Source organism: Phallusia mammillata, chromosome 2 (assembly GCF_965637545.1).
Source record: "Phallusia mammillata chromosome 2, kaPhaMamm4.hap1.1, whole genome shotgun sequence".
NCBI lineage: Eukaryota > Metazoa > Chordata > Ascidiacea > Phlebobranchia > Ascidiidae > Phallusia > Phallusia mammillata.
In genome coordinates, this window is record NC_137253.1 from 5,025,937 (window position 1) to 5,036,593 (window position 10,657).

A 10,657-nucleotide genomic window follows, 5' to 3' on the forward strand; every position below is an offset into this window, starting at 1 on the left:
AGGACCGAGATAAAGATATGAAATAACTTATTTTCGTCTAGTTTTGTCGTGAAAACCCACAGTTACCGAAGCTATAATAGCTTTAATTAGTGCACCTTGTTTCGACCTGTAAGTTCTCATCCGCTGGTTACAAGACATTGGCTGTCACGTGCAGTCCTAATAAGATAGCCAGATTATAAAACTTCTGTGCCAAGTTGTTGCATCAAAGAGATTTGGCGAGGCACAACATTTTTGCGCACAAGTCCGGAAGGTCACTATCTTACTAATGTTTAATGCCACGACTGGACATTGTAATTTTGCTACACTAGTTCATCAGTGCAGCTGGTGACAGCCAATGTCTTTTCACCAGCAGATAAGAACTTACGGGTCGAAACAAGATATTCAAACACTGCACTGATAACAATTTATACGAGGGAACAGGTTAGATTGTCGTCAGCACACGTTTCATTTCATGTCTCGATGCTTCTACGTTTTAGTTTTACCCCAAAATATTCGTAAATAAAGCCGTGTTTACCTGTCTCCTAAAGGGAGAAAAACTTTAGCCCAGTTAGCAAAGCCTTCAGCTTCTTGAATGAGACACATCAGTCCAACTGCCATCAAAGTCACAAGACAAAGTCGTCGATCCATGTTTAGTGCAGATTTGGATCCAAATATTAAACTATGGGTGTAAATGGTTAGTCAAAACTTGCGGGTTTTTTATAGCCTTCCAACAGCTTTTCCACCAAACATATGGTTTGTCACAAGTAAATTACACAATAGAAATTCGTAGTTCGCCTTCCTTGAAGGATGTTGACAATTAATTAACAATGCACTTCAGGAATACTAGCTCCTCATTAACATTCGTAAAGCATTTCTGCTGGAGGTAAAGGAAGCATGTTATCGTTTTGCAAGCGACTAACTACGTATACTCATCTTAATGTTGGGAAGAAACAATTATTAAAAAATCTGTATGCGCATCCTACGGAAAGGCAAGATCAAAACAATTAAACTTTGCAGGAGGAAACGAGTCTTCAATTTTGTTGTAAGAAACAATTTATCTTGTCGTTGGGCCACTGGCGTTAATATTTTGGTTATATATCCAACTTTAAAGATTTATGAAAACTTAGATTGGAAATCAGTTCATAACTTACTTTTGTTTTTTCGTACTTATGGAAAGTACCAGCTGTTGTGTAATAACAAAATGATACTTGGTCAAAACAACCAGTTTGTAACTTTTACAACAGAGTATTGTTTTTGTGAAGAACTTTAAGAAACTTTTAGGAGCATATGTTTTTTGTCATTTGCAAAACTTACTTTTTTGTCGTGCAAATGCTGCAATGGGAACTCTCAGTTCGGCCTCCTCCAGAGGATGTTGACAATATGGAAACAAACATGAATGTACTTGTATGGTTAACTTCCTTCTACCTTGCATCGTTTACAGCAAGAACATATGTGGCAAGTTGTGCAATAAGTTGATAGACAGAAATTTTGTTTCGCTTTAAACGAAGCTGCAGGTCGGGCAGGTTCTTTCGAGTCGGGTTTGTGCTTAAGCTTTAACAAATCGGGTGTGATTTTAGTTTGACTCACACTGGGGCAATTGTAATTTCAACTACTTTTGGGCCGAATTCAGACTAAAAGTTTATGCAAGTTGTATGTTCATTAGTCAGTGCTGGCCCCCTTTTGAAGCAACTGACATACAACTCAAACGTTTTTTTGACTTTTGCGTTATTTAAAAAAAACATAATGTCAACTTGAAAATAATAACAAAATTCATTGTTTTGCTTGTCCCCACTAATAACAACTTTCGAGCAAAATGGCGCCTCATCAGGCTAATTGTTATGCACTTACGGCCCCTGGGATCATGACTTTCCTGGGGCCCCAGGTTTGAAGGACTGGTCTGTGACTGTCACCCAGTTTCTTTACAAAAAGCGTTGCTTGTCCTTATATGACTTTAAGTCTAGCTGTTGGTTAAAACACATGGTATTTTTTAATATCTCTGTTTCTTCTTCGCCAATCCTCTTTTCCCGCTACTTTAAGTAAATCTACTTAGGCAGTTAGTTATTGAAAACATCTTCAACATCTACATCCTCTAATTTGTCGCCCTTTACGCCTTTGTTACTGGGAGGTCGGTAGCGTAGACTCCTTTCAACTACTATAAAAGGACACATAAGTCATACAGGCAGCAGCATCACAAACAAAGATGGCACGTTCATTGTTGTAGCACAGATTAACAAACTTTGTTATACCAGTGGCTTGGCAATATATATAGTAGTGGATATATGCAAATTAGTTCATTTTGATGGGACAGATTTTCCACGTTCGGCTGGTTTCCAATTTGTCACGCGTCAATGATCAAGTGATAAAGGATGTCTGCCTGATAAGGATGTTTGCAACGAAGAAACTATTATGCTTTGACAGCGAACAACAACATGTTTTTATCAGCACAAGTTTCAGTAAAATATTTGAACTCAGTTAATTTTACATGTAATAGGCGTTTCAATTCAAAGTAATTCAAAAAGTTCTCTTTTCACAACAAAAGGTTTGAACGCACTGTACAATATAGTACGCTCAACCCATCACGGAAAGCCTTTGTTCTCTTGTAATTACTTTACGCTATATACCGCTGCGCTTGTGCATTTTCGCTTGTTGTGCTCGCATTATATTGTTCATTGCTCTGATGAAGCCCTACCGTTCTGGTGGGCGAAACGTTAGCAAATACAAGTTCTTGAAACAACAACTAGTATTTTGTTTGGCATTACACTAGTTAAACGAAAGATATGTTATAAGGTTTGTGGTTCTCAAAGTCGACAAATTTGTTATAATCAAAGTGGCACAAGTTGGGAAACGTTTATATCTTTTGAAAACATATTAACACTCGGAAACAAATATCAGATTTAGCTACAAGTTTAGGTCATTATAACAATTTCACTTCGCAGTTTATAGATTTTAGATTGCGAAAACTGTTGAGAAAATCTTTTAAGTTTTTATAATCAGAACAGTTTAAGAACTTTTAAAGCAACAAAAATGTGCATATTACTGTTTACATTTTTATTTCATAAAAACAAAATATTACAGTGGTTCTCAAAAATTCATTGACCCTGACCCTACAAAAGTATATTTTGGGCCTCGTGACCTCCTTTAAATAACGGTATAGCTACTAACACCATAAGTTTCGCCTGATCCAAAAGTGCTTAATTTTCAAAACGGTATATCTCAAAAAATGCTAACGGTTAGGGCTATTAGGGTTGGGGTAAGGTATTAGCACTCAAAATTCAATAAAACTAACCCAAAACATTACTTACTAATGTAAAAGTTTTATGTAAATGTTTCCCAACCCAACCCATTTATAGCCGCTAAATAAATAATTCAGCTCTTTACGCCACCTATCGAAAATTAAGCAGTTTTGGATCAGACGAAACGTATGGTGTTAGTAGCTCTACCTTAAATAACAATGTAGGGTTTGTGCCCCCAGCAAAAACAAATAAATAGCAAACTCATGTTGAAATTCGGTTTTGATTTCGGATTAAAACAAATTTAATGGAGTAAACAACAAACTGTAATCATGAAAACCTCAATATGGATAAAAAGTCAAGTTTGTAGAGCTTTTCGATATCTTAAAATGCTTCAAGAGCATCATGACAAATTATGTGCACCATCAGCATTTATGATTGCTTCACAAATGTTAGCATTTATGATTGCTTCACAAATGCCTGGAGTAAATCTAAGGAAGTATAAATACGAGCGCCGTTTTACCGTAAAGGCGACTGGGCCACCGTTGAACATGTCAGTCACCAGCAAAATAAAACGTAAATTCCATACATTTTGCATTTGCTCTGTGTCCTTAAATTGTCAACTAGGCAGTTAAGTCATAATTCGCACGTTGCAAATTTAAAGTGTTGAAAAATAGCTACAAACATGCAAAAATTTAAGCACAAGTCAGGTTTTCATTCAACCACTAGCAAAAAACCACCGACATGAAGACATATTTTGCGTCTATTACACCTGTAATACTATTGCAATAATACGTGTGAATAAGCAGAACCAATTTGAGTGAACTATAAAACTGAGTATGTTGAAGTGTAAGTATTTGCAAGATTATGTGGATTTGAATAGATTGAGGTGACTGTTTTAGTTGCTTGCAGAATCAATCGAGAAATTTCAATTTGTTCGGAAAGTTATAAAAATAATATTCAATTGTAAGTTCAATTTAGTATTCAACTTATCCTAAAAGTTTTTGTTGGGATTCGGCTTGTTCGTTACACTTATTGGTGGATTTACAAGAGTTCATGTCATGAACATTTTACAAAAAGACAAACAGTCTGAACTCGAACTTGTTTTAAGTCAAATCATTCTTTACTATTTTTATAAAACACTTATTGCGTTAAATACGCAATTGCTGTCAAGCCTAATGTATAATAGAGAGCAATACTGGTTTATATTTGTTTCGCTGCTATGCTAAAGCTCCTAATTTCAACAAAATGTTGGGTAAAATAACGCTTAATTTGATTTAAATAAACTCTTCTGTTGACACCGCATTTAAACACCTTTTGGACTTAAATTTGGGCCTTGGTAGCGAAGCCAGATTACTAAAACATGCGCCGCAACGAATTTTCAAGAGTGGTTTCAAATGTATATTTTGTAAAATGCAACACATATTTAGGAAAGCATAACAAAGTCAGAACTTTTTTTCTTATTTTCTGCCAAAAACTATTTCCGAAATCAGATTACAGTTGCAAATCAACCGTTTTGAGACCATTTTAAGTGTTTTAACCTGCTAAGTCTATTTTTAACTTTAAAGCAACTGAAGCATTGTGAGTAAATGTCGTTATTCGGCGGATATTGTTGAAATTATGTTTTTAAGATCTAACTAAGTTATGCTTGCAATAGGATCGGATGTCGAGCTTCCTATTTTTTACAAGTTTGTTCAATCATTTTGTCATTTTTTTATTGGGAATTTTAATTTAGATTAGCTGTTTAGGTTCCACTGTGAATAGAGCAAGGTCGCTGAGCCTATTGATTTGTTGTTGTTAATGCTTTAGATTAACAGTTATATGTCCTAAAGTTAAAAACATTGCTCTTCTGAACTTTATTCTAACCGAAGTAAGATATAAAAAGTCTAATTGGCTTCTAGACTTCAACATATTTTCTTTCTACAGCCTAAACTTGCTCGCGTGGTTTCTTTCTAACATCATTCATGTGATACTGTTTAGTGCACAAATAATGCTTCTGTTTGATATAACTTTCGAACTTGACATTAATTGCTTTGAGATTGAAATACGCGTAAAATGCATTGCAAGTGTTTATTAAAGGTTTTGTTTCGTGGGTAATGTTGCTGTTTTTCTTTGTTTCGGTTCATCGTAGAGCCTTAAAAAAAACACGTTACAATGCGTTCAACCTTGGAATAATACTTCATAACTGAAGCCAGATATAGCTTTATTGTTAAACACCATCTATGGCAAAAGTTTACCTTACAAAGTTTGCAATCCCAAGTTTTTCATTTCTAAGTCCTGGTCATTTCCCTTTTCGAAGTCCTGGCCATGTTTCCATCAAGATAGTTTAAAACATCTTCAAGTTGTTCCAAATCGTACCTTGAAAAATTTGCGATGTTAAAACATATAAAACACATTACAAACGAGATAAATAAGACCGAATAAGATAACTTGTTTTTGTCTATTTTTGTCGTGAAAACCGTTAGTTACTGACGCTATATTAGCTTTAAATAATGCACCATGTTTCGACCCATAAGTTCTCATCTTCTGGTTACAAGACATTGACTTTCTAGTGAGCTGGTGTAGCCAGATTATGAAACTTCTGTACCCACTTGTGGCATCAAACAGATTTGGCGAGGCACGGCTTTTCAGTGCATTAGCCCATAAGGTCACTATCTTACTGATGTTTGGTGGCACAACTGGACACAGAAGTTCCATAATCTGGCTACACTAGCTCAGTTATGCAGCTGGTGACAGCTGATGCCTTGTCACCAGCGAATGAGCACTTACGGGTCGAAACAAGGTGCACTATTTAAACACTACACTGATGAAAATTTATACAAGGGAACAGGTTAGTTAGATTGTCTCCAGCATTTCATGTATCGATGCTGCTCCTATGTTTTAGTTTTACTCTTAAAATATTCGTAAATAAAGCCGTGTTTACCTGTCTCCAAAAGGGTTAATAACAAGGTCGACCCAATTAACGCCTTCAGCTTCTTGAATGAGACACATCAGTCCAACTGCCATCAAAGCCACAAGACAAAGTCGTCGATCCATGTTTAGTACAGATTTAAATTCAAATCTTAAACTATTTGGAATAAATGGTTAGTGACTTTAGTCAAAACTTGCGGGCATATATAGCCTTCCAACAGCTTTTCCACCAAACATATGATTTGTCACACGTTACTTACACAATAGAAACTCTTAGTTCGCCTTCCTAAAAAGGATGTTGATAATTAATTAACATTGCACTTCAGGAATTCTGGCTCCTCATTAACATTTGCAATGCATATGTGCTGGAGTTAAAGGAAGCATGTTATCGTTTTGCAAGCGATTAAAATCCCCAGGTTCACATTACCATTTCGACTTTTACCGAAGAATATATAGATTCATCTTAATGTTGGGAAGAAACAATTATTAGAAAATTTTTATGCGTATCCTATGAAAAGGCAACTTCAAAACAATTAAACTTTGCAGTCAGAAACATATCCTGAATTTGTCCTAAGAAACAACTTATCTGGTTGTTGGGCTTTTGGCGTTTGTTTATTGGCTATAAGTCCAACCTTAAAGATTTATGAAGACTTTAGAATAGATGGAATCAGTTCATAACTTACTTTTTTGGGGGCACTTATGGAAAGTACCATCTGTTGTGGAAAAACAAAAAATGGTACTTGGTCAAAACAACCAGTTTTTAACTTTTACTAAAGAATGCTGTTTTTGTTACAAACTTTAACAAACGCATGGAAGTTTGAGTGGCTTGAGCATTTGTTTTTGTCATTTGCAAAACATTCTGCTTTGTCGTGCAGATGCCGCAATTGAAACGCTCAGTTCGGCCTCCTCCAGTGGATGTTGATAATATGGAAACAAACATGAATGTACTTGTATGGTAAGTGTAATGTCATAACAGACATGTACTTGTATGGTTAACTTCCTTGTATCGTTTGGTGCAAGAACATATGTGCAAAGTTAAGCAATAAGTTGATGGACAAAAATTTTGTTACGTTTTGAACGGAGCTGTAGGTCGGGCCGGTCCTTTGGAGTCGGGATTGTGCTTGCGCTTAAACAAAACTGGCTTGATATTGGCTTGACTTCACACTGGGCCAGTGGTGGGATTAAAATTTTTTGTCAGTCGGTCCTATTACAAAAGTCATATTTTTCAGCCGTTTCTTTTACAAAAAGCCCATTACCAGTAGCCAGTAATACTAACCGGTTCGCTGATCTCATATAATTTCGTGAGACGGTTCTATAGAACCGGTGCAACCCGGCTTAATCCCACCAATTCACGGGGCCAATTGTAATTTTAACAACTTTTGGGTCTAATTCAGACCTAAATTTCGAGTTAATACCGGGTTTATGCAAGTGCTGTGTTCATTGGTCAGTGCTGTCCAACACTTTGAAGCAAGTGACCTCTTGCTTTTTTAAGCTCTAACTTTTTCTAGAAGAGTGGTTCCCAAACTTTTTCATTATTTTGACAAAACGGCCCCTTTGCCATTATTTCGAGAGCTCGCGGTCCTTAATCTGGAATGTGTATTTTAGAAAAACGAAAGGTGATTGCAGGTTTTTCGCTAATTATGCAAAATTGCGCATAATAATCTAAACTCTAAAGACAGCTTGTGACATCACAGACAAGACAAAAACAGTACGATTGTGCGCGAACAATTGCATTTTTGATAGTTGTCATTCAATAAAGGCTATTGTTTAGTAATGGAGACAGTCGATTTCTCAATTCTCTTGACTTAAACTTAAGTAAGATTATAGAATTACTTTACCCGCTTCGCGGTCCCCCCAAAATTGCCTCACGGACCCCTAAAAGACCGCGGACCCCAGTTTGGGAACCGCTGTTCTAGACCTTTGCGTCATTTTTTGAGAACGTAACTTTTACTTGAGAAAAAAATAATTAAATTTATTGTTTTGCTTCTTCCCACTAAGATCTACTTTGGAGCAAAACGGTGCCTTATCAGGCAAATTGTTGTGAACTTACGAGGCCCCTGGGATCATGACTTTCCTGGGGCCCCAGATTTAAAGGACTGGTGTATGACTTTAACCCAGTTTCTTTACAAAAAGCGTTGCTTGGATGTCTTTATCCAAACTTTAGCTGTTGGTTAAAACCACATGGTACATTTTATATTTTAGTTTATTCTCGGCTAATGCTCTTTTCCGCACTTCAAATTTAGTTTGGTTTATTTACAACCAAACTAAATAGATGAATGTCCATCGGTAAAAATTATTTGCAATATGTGATGCTGTTTACAAAATTGGCTACTAATTGTTATCGGTTGTATATTTTATCTCATATTTCCACCCTATCGTGTTTTGCTAAGAACGGTAATCGGGTTTGGTACAGGAAAATTACGGCGCAAAATGCAAAAGGCTTCATTAAAAATGCTACGATAGGAAATATGCAAACGGAAAAATGGGTTCCTAGGCAAACGGCTGTCCTGGTTAAACAATTAATGCATCGGGTAGCTGTGTGTTAATGCATTGCAGTAATACAGTATGCAGTTAACTAGATTGCTAAGTTAATACTTAAGTTTTTTTAGAGCATACTAGCGATAAATTTACCCCTTAACAATTAGGTTATGTGAGAAGTGGGGTAAAAATGAAGGAAGCATGTCATGTCTGGGGTCTAGTCAGGGGGTACATAACTTTTTCGCTATGACGGCCGCATCGCCGATCCTTATTTCACCAACGGCCGCCAAGTGTCCGTTTGTTTTTGTTTTAAAATTACTGATGTAAGGAAATAGTTTTATCTCATAGATACACTATCTAATGGCCCTTGAAAAGTCCAGAATAATTTCTAACTTGATCGTGCTTAACAGTCAACGGTGCACAGATCGTGCTTAACAGTCTGATGATGAGTATTATATGTTGATGACTTCATCATGTACATTTTGGGTTGTGACGTTATAGTGGTGCCTGGTTTTTTCGCATTGTTTGCACAGAATAGGACTACGAAAAATTCTGACGCAAACGGCCACTAGGTTGGTAATACTCTTTCCAGCCATGGGCGTCCACAGGAAAAAACAAAGGGGAGGGCAATACCACCGTCACATCGCCGTTCGATAAACGGTATTTCGGAAAAAAATCATCTGACAGTGCTACTTATTCTTGCCAATCCCAATGTAGCAAAATATTACAATAAACACAGTATGAACTATCACAGAAGTATGCAGTAGGTTGGCAAATACTTTTTGACGGAAGTAGGATTTACATATCACATAATGGATTTTTGACACATCCACCAATGACGTAATTATATGCTTGTTAGCGAGCTATAGTTAAGTTATAATGTTCGATTGATTTAATTTGTTGTCAAACCTCATCCTGTTCGGTTGCAGTTACAGCTTGTATTCGGTGCGTTTAACGGGGTGGAGACCCACGACGTTTTCAGTTTACGTTCCAGGAAAAGTTTTTGTATAACACTGTGTAAATGTTTATTGTCGCCCTCTCTTGCCCCCCGCTGCGGACGCCCATGTTTCCAGCCGCACAAAATCTGTTTAGAGCGGTTTGAAAATCAAAATATTTAGCAAAACTGTTTTTTACGTCACGGCCGCCAGTTTAAGTTCTATATTTTAATTTGCATGTTCATTGCCGCAGGTTGTGCACCCCTGGTCTAGTTTATGTTTAACTGCACCGTCAAGCACGAACACAATATTTTCGGCGGGTTTGCCGAGATTAAATTGCAAGTTAAGAAATAAGATTAAATTTTATTATCTGCGAGCACAGAAATGAGACAAATTCAGTTGAGAACCAGCATGTTTATGACAAACATTCATACCAAAAAGCGAATATGGTTTCTTTTACCTGTTTATATGTCTGTCATTACAGATATCTTTGTTAAGTAGTAAAATATAATTGGTTAACAACATGGTAGAAAGATCGGTAAAGGTGACGCAAAGAAAAAGGTAATGTTATTACAATTAAGCCACCACAAAAGTCTTGTTTTTGGTACCACAAATCAGTGTTTTAAACCAACCAACGGAATTTCCAACTATTTTTATGAAGACCTATTAAAACGCCTCTTCATGCAAAAATGCTCAATTTCGGCTGAAAAGCATGTTTTGTAACGGATCTGGTTAGCCAGATTTTACCAAGAATCACCAGTAAAAAGCGCAACTGATAAAAGTTTGGAAACGTTACTTCACATAACACAAAAGTAAAGTTGACATGGTTCGGCAGGGCACTAGAATGAAGGAAAAACGTTCCTGCTTCAGAGGAAAATAACATTATCAAACTGTTTCAGAGCAAATAATAAAAAGGTGGTCGAAATACTAATACCATTGTTGACCAACATAGGATTTAGAAACCAACAAAAAATACAGCATAAGGCAACTAAACATATAAAACACCACAGAACAACAATGCCAAACAGGAAAAGGAAAAACATGTCATTCGAAAAACGACAATATTTTGGGACAACTAGAAATGATCAGTCGTATTTTGTAGCGTTGTGAAACTGTTCACAAAAT